Raw genomic sequence first — 14927 nt, forward strand, 5'->3', positions numbered from 1 at the left:
TGCTATCTCCCTTCTTTGAATCTGGTGGAGCTGGAGAAAATATCCCTAAGGATTTGTTTGCACAAGCCACTCAAAGAAGATGCCTCTAAAAACATTAGAGATGTCATGTCAAGCAAGTCAGACATCTGAATATTTGATAAACTGCTCTATCATACAGTCATGGAAGCTGCCAAATTCTTCTTCATGTAGGTCAAAACGCTGGTAGAACAAGGATTCAACAGGACAAAACTATTTCAGCACACACTACAGAAGCCAAGTATAAACTAATTGGGTCAATTGCTGAAGTGAGTAGCTCAAGAGAGGTCACCTTCAACACCTAAGCTCAGCATCCAGGAGCCTCAACTCAGAGCCACCGAGGGAGCCTCAAGACCTCGACAGGACTTGCCCAAGAGCCAGCAGCTCAGCTGACACGAGCAGCTGACTCATAGGGGGCGGAGCCAGGAGAAGTGGAACCAGCCCTGACTGGGTAAAAACCTGCCCCAGGGAACGCAAGAGACCAGGGCGGGTAGAGGTAGTTTGCGCAGGCAGGCAAGCAGGATGTTGAGCGAGTGTATGACCAGGGCCCGGTCTGGGAGGTCTGCTCTGGCTGCCCAGGCAGTGGCCAGCATAGGCACCCAGACAGAGCTGATTGAGAGGGGAGGCTGCAGTGCAGAGCACCTGCACTGGTCTTGTGAAGGGAGACTGCACAATGGGCAGGGCTGCACTTAGTGCTCCCTGGTGGAGGTCCTCCTGCAGCAGGTGGCTGAGCTGCGGGATGCTATTAAAAGGCTGCAAGATATCAGGGAAGCTGAGAGGAAACAGGAATGCTTGCTTCAGGCCCAAACTGTGCAGGGGCCTCAAGCATCCCCTGTAGCTCATGGAGGAAAGAAGAAGGCCGTTAACCCAAGAAGCTGGGAAAGAGCAACAACAACAAAAAAAAAAGGAGGAAGAGGACAATTAAAAGCAAGGGGCTTCCTCCTAAATCTGTTGTCCCACCCAGAACCACTTTACTGTCCTGCAGAGAGCTGATGAAGAAACACACTCACATCATGAACAACTGGCTGACCCGCTGCTAAAAAAGATTACTACTGATACTGCAGGGAAAATCAGTGGGTCATAGTAGTAAGGGACTCTACTTTGAAAGGAACAAAAGCACTCATCTGTTGGCCTGACCCAGTCTCAAGGGGTGGGTTGCCTACCAGGGGCTTGGATCAGGGATGTTGCAGAGAGGCTGCCTGCTCTAGTAAGTCCCACTGACTATTACCCACTTCTAGTGATCCATGTGGGTGCTAGTAATATAGATAGCAGTAGCCTGGAGAACATAAAAGGACTACAGAGCCCTGGGGGAGGTGGTTAGGGGCTCTGGAGCTCAGATAGCCTTTTCAACAATTCTCCAGATAAAGGTGAGGACCTTAAAAAGGCTAGGAGGATTGGCCAAGTTAATAAATAGTTAGAAGGGTGGTGTCATAGTCAGAAGTTTGGGTATCTTGAACACGGGACCCAAGTTAGTAGGCCAGGTCTACTAGGGGCTAGCGGAGCTGGTCTGACAAAGAAGGGGAAGAACAGTTTTGGTAGAAGGCTTGACAGGCTGGTAAAGAAAGCTTTAAACTAGATGTGTTGGGGGAGGGGGGCATCATTCCATCCCAACATACACAGTCAGTTGCCAGCACCTATAATAAATGCTTGGAGCAATGTAGAGATATTCCAGCTGCTCCAGCCAATGAGCTGGCTTCATTTGGAGCTCGGCTCAGATACTTCTATACAAACGCCCATAGCATGGGGAACAAAAGAGGAATTGGAGATATGTGCACATCTACAGGGGTATGAAATAATAGGCATCACAAAAACAAGGTGGGATGGCTCCTATGACTGGAGTGTTGGAATGGAAGGTTACAGGACCCTCAGAAAAGACAGGCACAGCAGATGGGGAGGGAGAGTTGCTATTTATGTTAGGGACAGGCTGGAGTACGGAACTCTGTCTGGGGAGAGGTGAGCAGTCAGAGTTTGTGGATCAGGGTTAAAAGGAGAACTGCGATGGGGGACATTATTGTGGAGATGTGTTAAAGACCATCTGATCAAGAGGACTCTATAGATAAAGCACTATGTAGACAGACAGGAACAGCCTCATGCTCACAGGCCCTTGTTCTCATGGGAGACTTCAACCACCCTGATATCTGTTGGAGGAACAACAGCATGGCACAAGCAATCCAGGAGGATCCTTGATTGTGTGGAAGACAACTTCCTTCTGCAAGTAATAGAGGAGCTGACAAGGAGAGGTGTCATGCTTGACCTCCTGCTCACCAACAGGGAAAAACTCATTGGAAATATGATGCTACAGGGCAGCCTTAGTTGCAGCGATCAAGAAATGGTAGAATTCGAGATCCTCAGGACAGTGAGAAGAGCAAGCAGCAAGCTCACTGCTCTGGAAAGCAAGAGAGCAGACTTTGGCCTCTTCAGGAACCTGCTTAGTAAGGCTCCATGGGATACAGCCCTAGAGGGCAGTGGGGCCCAAGACTCTTGGTTGATATTCAAGGATCACCTGCTACAAGCTCAGGAGTGTTGCATCCTGACTAGAAGGAAGTGCAGCAGGAGGGCCAGGAGACCTCCTTGGATGGATGAGGAGCTCCTGAGGAAAATTTGAAGGAAAAAAGAGGCTTATAAAAGGTGGAAGCAAGGACAGGTGGCCTGAGAAGAATACAGGGATGTTGTCTGGGAAGCTAGGGACCAGGTTAGGAAAGCTAAGGCCCAGTTACAATTAAACTTGGCTAGGGATGTTAAGGATAACAAGAAGGGATTCTATAGGTATGTAGCAAATAAAAGATAGACTAGGGACAAGGTAGGCCCCCTCCGGAAGCTATTGGGAGAACTGGCTACCCTGGATTTGGAGAAGGCTGAGGTTCTTAATGACTTTTCTGCCTCGGTCTTCACTGGCAAAGGCTCTGACCACACCACCCAAGTCTTGGAAGGCAGATGCAGGGACTGTGAGAATGAAGACATTAGGCCCACTGTAGCAGAGCATTTGGTTTGAGACCATCTTAAGAACCTGAACGTACACAACTCCATGGGCCCTGATGAAATCCATCCTCAGGTCCTGAAGGAGCTGGTGAATGAAGCTGCTAAGCAACTGTCCATCATATTTGAAAAATCATGGCAGTCAGGTGAAGTTTCCAATTACTGGAAAAAGGGTAATATAACCCCCATTTTCAAGAAGAGGAAAATGGATGACCCGGGGAACTACAGACCAGTCAGTCTCACCTTTGTGCCTGGCAAAATCTTGGAGCAGATTCTCCTGGAAGGCATGCTAAGGCACATGAAAAACAACAAGGTGGTTGGTGATAGCCAGCATGGCTTCACTAAGGGGAAATCCTGCCTGACCAATTTGGTGGCTTTCTATGATGAGGCTATGGAACTGATGGACAGAGGTAGAGCAGTTGATGTCATCCACCTGGACTTGTGTAAAGCGTTCGACACTGTCCCACACGACATCTTTGTCTCTAAATTGGAGAGACAACAATTTGATAGGTGGACCACTCAAGTCGATAAAGAACTGGCTGGATGGCCGCACACAAAGAGTTGTGGTCAATGGCTCAGTGTCCGGCTGGAGACCAGTAACAAGTGGTGTCCCTAAAGGAATGATGTTGGGACCGGTCTTGTTTAACATCTTCGCCACTGACATGGACAGTGGGATTGAGTGCGCCCTCAGCAAATTTGCCAAAGACACCAAGCTGTGTGGTTTGGTTGACATGCTGGAGGGAAGGAATGCCATCCAGAGGGACCTTGACACACTTGTGAGGTGCGCTGATGCCAACTTCATGAAGTTTAACTGTGACAAGAGAAAAGTCCTACACCTGGGTTGGAGCAATCCCAGGCACAGCTACAGGTTGGGCAAAGAAGAGATTCAGAGCAGCCCTGTGGAGAAGGACTTGGGGGTGTTAGTCGATGAGAAACTTAACAGGAGCTGGCAGTGAGCGCTTGCAGCCCAGAAAGCCAACTGTATCCTGGGCTGCATCAAAAGGAGTGTGACCAGCAGGGCAAAGGAGGTGATCCTGCCCCTCTACTCTGCTCTTCTGAGACCTCACTTGGAGTGTTGTGTGCAGTTCTGGTGTTCTCAACATAAAAAGGACATGGAACTAATGGAACAAGTCCAGAGGAGGGCCACGAGGATGATCAGGGGACTGGAGCACCTCCTGTATGAAGATAGGCTGAGAAAGTTGGGGCTGTTTATCCTGGAGAGGAGAAGGCTCTGTGGAGACCTCGTAGCAGCCTTCCAGTATCTGAAGGGGGCCTACAAGGATGCTGGGGATGGACTCTTCATTAGGGACTGTAGTGATAGAACAAGGGGTAATGGGTTCAAACTTAAACAGGGGAAGTTTAGATTGGATATAAGGAGGGTGGTGAGGCACTGGAATGGGTTGTCCAAGGCCAGGTTGGACAGAGCCTTGGGTGACATGGTTTAGTGGGAGGTGTCCCTTTCCCACAGCAGGGGGACTGGAACTAGATGATCTTAAGGTCCTTTCCAACCCAAACTATTCTTTGTTTCTACTCTAGGCTCATATTATGCACTAGTAGCTCAGATTAGGTAAAAGTCAACAGTAGCCATTCCTGAGCAGGAAGGATTGCATTAATGTAGAAGGTAGGCAAGGATCTAGTAATCAATGAGTACCTTTATGAGTATTCAGTATTGCCACAGGAAGCGATAAATCTCTCTTCAAAGATCAGAAGTGGCAGTAAGTTATATACTCAGCAGGAATAACGCTGGCTAACACTAACTTCTTCCATCCTCCAAAAAGAAAAAAGGTTTTAATAATCTGATAAACTTTGACTGAAAGAACTCATTTTCAAAAATCCAAGTGGATTATATGCATTTTACCTCTGCACCTGAGACAGTTCTCAGTCTTACGTTTTCCAACCTGTAATCTGAAAACTCGTTAAGTGCCTCTAAAGGGTTCTCTCACCATACATACTGGGAAAGCAAAATTAGTTTATATTGCACCTCCACTGCAAGCAGTTTAGCACACAAGAGAAAGCTACTGTTTTAAAATATAGTATTGTTACACCTATGTCAAGTATGTGCAACCCAAAATGGGGCATTTTTAATTCATTAGCATTTCCTGCTTTTATATTAAAACTCTGGATATTTGAGGAGGTTTCAAGGAAACAGGTTTGCAAATTGAATACAAGGAGACAGAAGAACAACACAAAAAGCAGTCCAAAAAAAATCACTACTTGCTCTACAGCAGTGAAAAGCTCTTCCAGGAGCCAGTCCAGAGCAAGGATGCCTCTTTCACCATTAAACAATGAGAGATTTTAATTCCTTCCACACTGACCTTAAACATACAAAGTTTACTGCTTTATTTCAAAAGGGTAAAAAAGTTTACGAATATCCAAGTGTTTACAAATATCATTACTACTTGTGATCTCAACTGCCTTTTCAGAAAGCCTTTACTACACCACATGTTTTAGGGAGTAGTTCCACAAAGGCTTAAATAAAACTCAGAGCTGCAGTTCTCCACATCCACTTGCATCTAGTTGCCCCCACAAAGCAAATCTAGGCAACCACTTCATTGCATGGTGATGCAATTTCCAGTACACAACTAGGAGGAGATGAGGTAACAACAGTTCCCTTAATATTCCAGGGAAGCCATGACTTTTACTTTCCTAAATGCTTTGGTGTTATTCCCAACATATCAAGAGCTGTCAATTCACTTGTATAGCTTTTATCAATAGGCTGGGAAGTAAAACTGTCCACTCTCCAACATGAACATAAAAAAGAAGGCCTACAAGGACAGATCAGCGTCCATTTAGTCCAGCAGTCGCCAAAAAGCTCAAGCACAAAACACTGTGTGGAGAGAGAAATTAGTCCTGTCCATAGTTAACCACCCTTATCCCAACACCCAGATATGGGATTAGGGACCTCAGGCTTTGGACCTGACGATCTATTTCCAAACCTAAACTCTTTTAGTAAAAGAGGTTTTCCATCAACTGTGATATATTTTCCCCATTTCTTCCTCCTGCAAGCTACAGGCTCACCACAAAACTCACTGCAATTGCCTAAAAAGCTGTCCTTGTGCAAGTGCTAGGAACCACACCACTGAGCAGCAGACTGGACACAGACTGAGCTGCTGCAAATCACGAGTAGTAGCAGCAGAGCTACCTTATTTGCCTTCTTACAAACAGCCTGGAGAAACCAGAGCTGCCAAACTCAAGCATCAGGTGCTTCTGCTGAAACTCCCATCCAGAGGAGGACATGAATTACATGCAACTTACCTCTGCAGCTGAGAGTTCTCAAGCTTACGCTTTCCCCTTCTCCCCTTTTTAATATATGTGATGCATGAAAAGTACTTTTAGCTTTCAGCAATCTCCACCTACAGATGTTCAGCCTACCATCAGGCCACTGTAATGTTCTGGAGAGCTCAGAAAATGTCACACTTGTGTCAAGTCTCCACACATGATGCATTATCAGAGCTCAAAATTAAGTGTTGTTTACTCCTCCCACAGCTTTACTCTCCCTAGTTTCATTCCCAATTAAGTCAGTATTTTACTCAGCATTCACTTTATGAGGATTACTGCATGTAAAATAACTTCACACATGCATATAAATGCAATATGTAACATGATTTGATAATTTTATCTAACAAAAAAATTAAACGGTTTTACAGAGATATACTTTCTGAAGCAGATTCAATGAAAATAATCTTGCATCACCCCCACTGAGCATTTTCCATGCTGTGAATTGGGAAGGGAGAATTCCTTTAGTGATACAGGCTTGGGACTGGCTAGCTGGAGAACAGCACTGCTGACCAGGTCCCAGGGCTGCTCAGCAGACAGCAAGCTGAACACGAGCCAGCAGCATGCCCTTGCAAAGAAAAAAATAACATCCTACCAACACCTCACTAATACTATAGCCACAGATAAGGATTTTTTGCAGTCGCATGTTTGGACCAAATAGATGGGACACTATTTTGACAGACCTCCTATATATCTATCAGTACCTGCTTGCTTTCTCCAGATTTCATGGTTTGATCATGTTCTAGATTTCTAAGGAAAAGTCCTAAATGTACCTCTGTTTAAAAAGAGGGAAGCCAGTGAAAGAGAAGAGGAGCTGCTCCTCATCCTTTTTCTTTGGCATGATCACCTCTCATCTGATCACCAAGTCTGACCTCTTATGAATTACAGTTCTCCAAACATATATGAAACAAAAGTTCAGTACCTTGCAGCTGCCTGAAACAACTTTCAGACTTTTTTTTTTCCCCACAATCTTTATTCAAAGTTAAGAAATTCAGAAATATACAGCTGTTCTTCATATCATAATCCAATGGTTAATCACCTTCACTGTGAAAAACTTAAATCTTTTAATTTGAACTTATCTTTGAAGTTATAAGTTCCTGTTATGTTTGTCAGCAAGATTTAAAAAAAGCTCATTAATATCCAGTATTATCTTGCCAGGGAGATAGCTGAGGACTCTTAATGAAGTTACCTCTCAGTTTTGACAAGAAACTGCACAGTAAATTCTTACTACTTCACTGCATGTCACTACTACTTAGGCTTCCATCAAATTGGAAAACAATTTCCCTTGCAGACAGTAATTGGGGGTGGGGAAGGGGGCTGGCACACATTTAAGTGCTGATGCCAGAATTGCACATAGTACACTGGCAATGACTTCAACCCACCCCACACAGGCAAGAGTTTCTACTAATTCCATTAATGCATTTGAGAACTACATTAGCTCCAAGGTCACAGCATCACCTTGGAAACTCATGTTCAAACCATTTATCCACTGTGACTCCAAAATGCAGTTCAGATGCTGAATTTAGGACACCACATGCCTCGATTTAAACTTGGCTGAACTGCCTTGCTCCCAGGTGTATAGCTATACAACAGCAGTCTTAGCACACACATCCCAATGGATCTACATCACCTGACAATAGCAATGGCTACACCTTAGTGCTGATTGCCTCTCCATGAACCACAGTTTCATCATGCAGGAGTTTTAAATCAGATATTTCACACCAACAAAATCGGGAATGAAAACAATTTGTGACAAGCCATTACCAGTTTTTGCTGAACATCCATGGAAACTATTCAGACTTGTAGACCCCCTGGACTGTTCCTGAACTATCCTGAACTGAATGGCATTTACTGATACTCAGTGATTTTCTGTATCCCCTATGGTCCTCAACATCAAGAGAAATACCTTTAACAATGTCAAGTTATAAGTTTAATAAGCTTTTTTCCTTAAAGCCTTATCTACTAGGATTAATTACATACTCTCCTCTCCTTAACTCAATCCTGTACTAAGAACAAATGGGAGAACTGATAAACTATAGATGTACTAACACTGTGTAGTACTAGTCATATATTACTAGCTGCCATGTTTCTTCACTCCATCTCTTTACAACTGACACATCAGAACTTCCCTGACCTCCTGGAATTTCCCTAGTGTTCCAAAGTGTATTAACTGTACAATATTCCTTCCAATATCAGATAGAGATATTCCAGTGTTAAAAGAAAAAAAAAAAAAATGCACTGGCCAAGGCAAACACTTCCCAATATACTCTGGTGGCGGGATTTTAGAGCATATTTTTGTTTGTGTTTGGGGGTTGTTAAAAAAAAAAAACAACAACAAAAACCAAACAAACAACAAAAAAAAAACAAAAAAACCCAAAAAAAACAACAAAACCACAACAACAACCACACCACACCCCCAAAAACCCAAAACAACAAAACACATCACCAGAGCGATTTCAGAAGCTTGCAAAACAGCAACCTAATTCTAAATACCTGAAAGAGAGAGCAAGGATTACTTTGATATTCCAAGTAAAGGCAAATAGTATTCTTTATAGAATTGGACCAAGCTACTTTCTCCTCCACTTTAGAGATAGTTACTTTACCTGATATTTGAGACACATACAAGCTTCTAATCATGACGCATATTAATACAGACAAAGGTGTCTTTCACACTCCAAACAATCTAAGATTTAGCTTCTGTTTTGTTAGAATTTGACAAGAAAGTTTTAGATTCTGGGGAAGGAGAAGGAAAAAAAAAAAAGTAGTAAAATAAGATTTTTGGTAGAAGCTGAACTTAGTTCATGGTCTCTTGATAACAGTGAAGCTTTACAGGGAAATTCAAGAAACTTTAGAAACTTCACCAGTTTGTTGCTATGGGATAAGAATAAGACGATGCTGATAGCTGACAGACCAAGCAATTATGTATTTGAGCACACTACCTGAACTATGGGGTGTAAAGGAAAATAGCCTGTGTCAGAGCTTTCTGCACTGCTACCAGTACAGTAGCCCTCCCCTATGTTACCCGGTCAGCATAACCTAACTGATCACTGCACTTCTAGTGCCTTACCTCTTAATATCACCTCCACACAGCACACTGAAATCCTCAGAGAGCTGACAGCAAAAAGTGGGAAGGCTGGAACTGAAGGGTCTCTAAAAACAAAGCTTTATGTAAGAAATGCAACTCTAAACATTTATGACCCACAACTTTATCTGCAGGGATAGTTAAAGAGTAATTCTTTAGGAATCCATTCTATCACAGATCTCCCTTAAGTAACACATGTTAACTGTGCTGTTCCTGAGAGTTGCCTCTGTGCTACTTCTGTATTTCACCTGTTAAGAACCATACTGAAAAAACATTAAAACTTGATAGTTTCAAAGTTTTTATAATCTATAATTTATAACTCCACTTTAAATTTAATTTAGACACCAAACTCTAGTTGTTCAGTGTACAGTTACTTGAATGTTAATACAATCTAAAACATAAGACTCCCTACTCATCATGTTTATTCTATTCTTTTCAAGGTTCTGTTAATCAGAAAATACTGAGAACACTCAGCTGAGCACCTACTATTTAGTTTTCATATCAAATGTGTCTAGAATAAGTATCTCAATTCCTGAAAAATTATGGATTATTGGAGAGAAGTGGGACAAGCAGCAGAACAGTGTTTTAAATGAAATTCAAATATCCTTCAGTACAAAAAAGGTGACATCTACAGTCATAACAGGACAAAGATTCTAAGTTTCAGCAAAAAAAAATCTGAAAGAACAAAAGCCACATTCTGAACAATTTTTATAAGTAGTAAATGTAAACTTTAAACAAAAAAAGGGACATTTCCTGATTCTGTGTGCATCTCTAAGATCAGGTAGCATTGTAGAGCAGTAGAGCTTAATATTGTATTTCAAGGTTTAGTACAAAGACTGGACACCAAGCATCTGAACTACAGCCAGAGGGATGAGCAGAGGTTTAAAATTAAGCAAACAAATCAGTAGAGTTCAGTAAGTCAACACAAACAATACAAACACTGAGTCAAAGCTTTGGTTTCTTGCAGCTTCAGTATGGAAGCTGAAGACCAGCAGTTCTGTGTGTGCCTTCATGGGTACAGGTAATAGCAGCAGCTGTTCCTTATTTCTCTTACACCTATTTCTAGAGCATGTACAAATACAGGAGGAAGCAGTATTTGCAATCCTAATGCTCTGTTACTCCCTTAAAGCATTACCTCACTGGTAATGGTACCTACTTCTGTAGGAACAGCAAGAGTTGCCAGGATGGAGTTTTTATGCAAGTATAATTAAGATATATATATGAAATAGCTGATGTACAAAAGCGTTCAGACAGCAGGAAAAGCTATCCAGAGGTCACAGTTCAACACAGCTTGCTGTTACAAGCGATGAAGAATCTGTTAAAGTATGAGGGATAAGGGCAAGGAATAGATCGGCTCTTCTCAGAGAGTAGATAGACCTAATAATGCTCAATATCTGACTTCCAAAAACCTTAATCAGAAAAGCAGGAGACCTTGGACATGAAGTACTAAGGGAAAGAAATTAAGTGCCAGAGTAGGCTTGATGCAGAAATTCCTCAGGAAGTTAGTAATCACATATAATTAAATTTTTAGGTAAATGCTGACTAAACAGGGGTCAGCTTCTGGCATTTTCAAAACAAGAGCAATGGCACTGCATCAGGCAGGTATCAAACTGCAGGCACAAGAGCTGGGAACAACACACACAGATTAGCCACTATTCATATTCAAGACACAGCCTGCTACTAAGGAAAGCAGTTTCTGAAATAACTCTTTCCCTGCACTTCATCAAGAGCTGCCAGAAAACTGGAGTGACGCTGTCCCAAGTTCTGTCCAAACTGGATGAGCTTCACTGTATTATTTTGGCTGCAGGCCCAATCGAGGCTGTAGGAACTCAGTTTCAAGAGTGTTAATGAAGCCATTCTGTGAGTCCTAACATCCTTTCCATGTATAGTGAGTAGACATGAAAATTAAGGTAGCCCTGTACATCCAGAAGCAAAGCAAAATGGAAGTAAAAAAAAAAAAAAAAGAAAAAAATTATCAACCAAAACACCAAAAACCAAAATCCAACATTGTTTTGCCCTTATGCTAAAATTGCTCCTTCCTTCAGTTCTAATGATGTCTTCTGTTCTAAAGTAAAACATAAGGTACAGCTTAAGCAAGAACAATATAGAGTTATTTCTTATACCCAAGGGACTCTCACAAATTCAGCAGGCTCTGCAGAAGCAGAATAAACTGGAACGTGGTAAAATATTTATGCACTTCCTGCACTGAAACAAAACACACATACACTAAGCAGTAAACAGTATTTCAGATGCTTCTAATAACACCTCTGGAGCTTGTTACCAGAATTCAGTAACCAGCAGGAGGTGAGGAGCAGCCTTACATTTATTTAAGGGAGGAAGACTGAATAAGAAAAAAATACCGCAAAGAAAACACACCAAAAAAAGCCAAAAAAACACCACCACAAAAAACACCCCACCAAAAAGACACCCCACCCAAACCAAAAATAAGTCACAAACAGGAAAGCGAGCTCATTCTCATCAACAGGCAAGTGCTAAGGATTGCACTGAACAGAAAAGGATCCACACAACGTGACAAACCCCCTGTATCAGTCATTTCGTAAAAGCTAAGGCAAGGCGAATTCTGACACCGTGTAAATACATTTACTGAAGAAAACCGAAGTTGATTTAAAGAACAAAATGCCAACTGCTTAGAAACAGAGCATATGCGATTTAGTTTTCTGCATCACAAAAAGAACCCAGTTTTGTGCTCCCACCCCCCATGCAAAAGAGAGAATAAACCCGTGGTTTGTGCCGCGCTTTCGGGCTCCGGCCCTAACCGGGAGTGCGACGGCGGCCGCCCAGGCGCTACCTCGAGGGCCCCACGGCCCATGTCGAAACAAGCCTGTCAACCAGGTGTGCCTGAAGACACCACAGGGGCCTGGCGAAATGGCGGGGTATGGTGGGGGGGACTCCTGTTCCCCGGGCACGGCGGTGACGGGGAGCGGAGCTGGGCTGGGGGGAAGAAGGGGCGGTTGTCGGCTGGGCAGTGCGGCGAGAGCGGGGGCGCCCCCCAGCCGTGCCCACGTCCCGGTGCTGCATGGCGCTGCTCAGCCTGCCTTGCAGAGGGAGCTCGAGTCCCTCGCAGCGCCTCGCAGCGCCTCTCAGTCAGCAGCACACAGCAACGCAGGGAGGCGGCAGCCGGCAGGAGCGGGATACGCAGCCACCACCCTGATGTCAGGAGCCGGCCAAACACCGAGGGAGGCAGCGGGTAGAGAGCGCCGAGACGAACTCCCGCAAAGATTTGAGCTAAGGCGGCGCGAAGGAGTAGAAAGGAGGGAGATACGAAGCGGAGCAGGCCCAGCCCAGCAGGGAAGGAGGGGAGGAAGGGACGAGAAGTGAAGAGGAGGGCCGGCGGCTCGCGTGATAGGGAAGAGGCGGTCATCAGAGCCAGCGGCGCGTTGGAGAAGACAAAGAAAAGAAAATGGAGTCGGGGCCGCTAGCGGCCTGGGCGGGTGGAAATAGACGGCAGGAAATGGACTACAGGAAGGGAAGTCCGTTCGGCCCAGCGCCGCGCTGTGGGGAATGACAGCGGTGGCAGGCAAGCACCGGCCGCCCTGGGATCGATAGAGGGAGACAAAGCCCCCCTGCTTCCCCTGCGACGGCCGCTGCGGGGCCCTAGCCTGAACCGGAGCCCCATCGTGACACCTAGAGGCCGGAGAAAGCGACTGCAAACCTCCCCGCCACCGCTTACCTGCACCCGCACCCTGCACGGAACTCGCTCCGGCCGCCGAGGCCCCGCCGACCCGGCCCGGCCCCGCACCTAGCCCCCCAGACCCCACGGAACTACCTCAACCACCACCCCACACCCAGCGCCAGACTCGCGGTTTAATCACTCCCACCGTCGCTTCAGACACAAAATGGCTGCGGGCGGCGGTAGTGCGCGTGCGCCAACACGACTGCTCGTGGACCCGCCAGCCCGGGGTGGAAAGGGGAGGGGACATCACACGGGGCGTGTTAGAAGCAGGCGAGGTCGTGGGGCGCGCGCTAACTTCAAACGTGTGCGTGCGTCCATCTGTCACGCGGGGTGGAGCAAGTTCAGCTCAGCTCCTTCCTCCCCTCCTTCCTCCCCTCCTCCCCGCCTCCTCCTTCCCCCCCCCTTCCCCCCCCCTCTTCCCCCCTCCTCTTCCCCCCCCCTCTTCCCCCCCCCTTCCCCCCCCCTCCCCCCTCCTCTTCCCCCCTTAGCTTCACCTGAGCTAACACTTCTCCCTACACTTAAGCAAGAGGGATCAAGGGCATTTTCAGTAAATTTACAAATGACACTAGGTTGGACGTGAGTGTTCATCTGCTGGAGGGTAGAAGGCTCTGTAGAGGGATCTGCATAGAATAGAATCATAGAATAATTAGGGTTGAAAAGGACCTTAAGATCATCTAGTTCCAACCCCCCTGCCATGGGCAGGGACACCTCACGCTAAATCATATCACCCAAGGCCTCGTCCAACCTGGTCTTGAACACTGCCAGGGATGGAGCATTCACAACCTCCCTGGGCAACCTAGTCCAGTGCCTCACCAACCTGACAGGAAAGAATTTCCTCCTTATATCCAGTCTAAACTTCCCCTGTTTAAATTTATCCCGTTACCCCTTGTCCTGTTGCTACAGTCTCTAATGAAGAGTCCATCCCCAGCATCCCTATAGGCCCCCTTCAGATACTGGAAGGCTGCTATGAGGTCTCCACGCAGCCTTCTCTTCTCCACGCTGAACAGCCCCAACTTTCTCAGCCTGTCTTCATATGGGAGGTGCTCCAGTCCCCTGATCATCCCCGTGGCCCTCCTCTGGACTTGTTCCAACAGTTCCATGTCCTTTTTATGTTGAGGACACCAGAACTGCACACAATACTCCAGGTGAGGTCTCACAAGAGCTGAGTAGAGGGGCAGGATCACCTCCTTCAACCTGCTGGTCACACTCCTTTTGATGCAGCCCAGGATACAGTTGGCTTTCTAGGCTGCAAGCACCCACTGCCGGCTCACGTTCATTTTCTCATCAACCAACACCCCCAAGTCCTTCTCCACAGGGCTGCTCTGAATCTCTTCTCTGCCCAACCTGTAGCTGTGCCTGGGATTGCTCCGACCCAGGTGTAGGACCTTGCACTTGTCATGGTTAAACTTCATGAGGTTGGCATCAGCGCACCTCACAAGTGTGTCAAGGTCCCTCTGGATGGCATCCTTCCCTCCAGCGTGGATTGATGAGCTGTGACCAACAGTATGAGGTTCAGTAAGGCTTAGTACTGAGTCCTGCACCTGGGTCACCACAACCCTATGCAATGCTACAGGCATGAGGAAGAGTGGCTGGAAAGCTGCTCATGGAAAAGGACCTGGGGGTGCTGATTGACAGAGCTGTACATGAGCCAGCTTGTGCCCAGGCAGCCAAGATGGCCAATGGCATCCTGGCTTGTATCAGAAATAGCATAGCCAGCAGGGCATGAGGAAGTGATTGTCCCCCGGTAATGGGCACTGGTGAGAGAGACTGGCTGGAGCCATGGCCTGGGGCTGGTGGCATCCACATGTATGTTAGTGGCATGTGAAGAGGGCTCCTCCTCTGTCCTAAGGCTCAGAGGAGCATCACTTGCATGGGGAGGATGTG

The 14927-nt window shown here is 45.9% G+C and overlaps 1 protein-coding gene across 4 annotated transcripts in view; it reads right to left on the minus strand.

The window, feature by feature from the left end:
* The window catches only part of LOC133275273 (transcriptional repressor CTCF-like), a 47400-nt gene extending 34222 nt beyond the window's left edge, over positions 1-13178 (minus strand). For 2 of the 4 annotated variants that reach the window (XM_061465127.1, XM_061465124.1), the window contains exons 1-2: positions 13041-13178; positions 4643-4759 (exon numbers count right to left, since the gene is read on the minus strand). The gene's annotated coding sequence lies outside the window, so the exon portion shown is untranslated. Of the gene's footprint in view, positions 1-4642; positions 4760-9334; positions 9570-13040 lie in introns of those variants that run through there. The other 2 variants (XM_061465125.1, XM_061465126.1) reach the window with 2 other exon arrangements.
* Between the last annotated feature and the right edge of the window lie 1749 nt (positions 13179-14927).

Source organism: Pezoporus flaviventris, unplaced genomic scaffold, assembly GCF_033815535.1.
Source record: "Pezoporus flaviventris isolate CSIRO_AGI_PZ_B2104156 unplaced genomic scaffold, CSIRO_AGI_Pfla_v1 ptg000038l, whole genome shotgun sequence".
Classification (NCBI taxonomy): domain Eukaryota; kingdom Metazoa; phylum Chordata; class Aves; order Psittaciformes; family Psittacidae; genus Pezoporus; species Pezoporus flaviventris.